Source organism: Echinops telfairi, unplaced genomic scaffold (assembly GCF_000313985.2).
Source record: "Echinops telfairi isolate 266 unplaced genomic scaffold, ASM31398v2 ScPeMD7_7412;HRSCAF=8450, whole genome shotgun sequence".
Classification (NCBI taxonomy): domain Eukaryota; kingdom Metazoa; phylum Chordata; class Mammalia; order Afrosoricida; family Tenrecidae; genus Echinops; species Echinops telfairi.
Genome location: NW_022111312.1, coordinates 245,185 through 246,315, shown reverse-complemented (window position 1 = coordinate 246,315; position 1,131 = coordinate 245,185).

Below are 1,131 nucleotides of genomic sequence, written 5' to 3'. Positions count from 1 at the left end.
TGCAGTTCCTCAGCCCAGAAACACAACTTGAGCAAGTCCCTTGTGATTTATTCTTGATCTTACGCTCCCTCTAGAAATGCTTGCTGCTGACCCTGTCTGTTGGTTTAGCGCCTTGTTTTCTTTCTTCCCTCTAATTTTGAAGCTTCTTGAATCATCCAGTATTTTTTTTTAAGTTGAAGGCTCTCTGTAAAATTTTTCTAAAATCATTTTATTGGGGCTCATACAATTCATCACAGTCCATACATACATCAATTGTGTAAAGCACACCTATACATTTGTTACCCTCATCATTCCCAAAATTCGCTTTCCTCTTGGGTTCCTGGAACCAGCTCATTTTCCGAATCATCCAGTATTTCACCCCAGAATCTTTCAGCATTTTAACCGAAACTCTTAATTTTTTCTTTCTTTTTTGCAGCTTGAGACTTAATGTGGGCACTATTCCTGTTTGGCTTACTTATTCCAGGTTTTTGCACATTCCGTTGTAATAACTCTTCGGACACCCACCGTGTTCTTTTTCTTTTGCCTTTCTTCTGAACGGCATTTCTCTCTCTTTAGTTCTTTGGTCATTGGTGTTCAGTGTAGCAAGGCTGTTCTTGAGATGATCTCTAAATGTACATGGGATGCACTCAAGGGTCACACTTTGGTTCTCTTACACTCCGTGTGGGTACCAGTCCATAGCAACCGTGTCTTATAGCTACAGTGTCTATGCCAGAAGGAGAGGTCGCCTAATGTTGTACCTTCTTGTCAGTTGCTGTTCTATTTTAGCCTGTTGTTGCAGCCACTGTGTCTGTCCATCTTTCCAATGTTATGTGTTCCGTCACCAAACATTCTTTACTTCTTAGCTATTTAGTTCTCTACAAAACCTACACAGAACTCAGGCAATATTTATGATTAAGGGGTTTATTGATGAAGTCATCAGGTTGAAATGAAGGTGAGAATTACTCAGAATAGATTTGTCCCTTTAGTGCACGCTACAGAGTTCATGGGAGGTGCCGGGGTTGGGGATGGGATGCTATTAAATGCCAAAGGATGTGCCCCTCTGCTTTAAACCTCAGTCCAAACACATTCACTTCCAGCTCCCATGAGTGAGCAAACCCAGGTGTCCAAATTAAGGGCCTAGATGCACCCCCC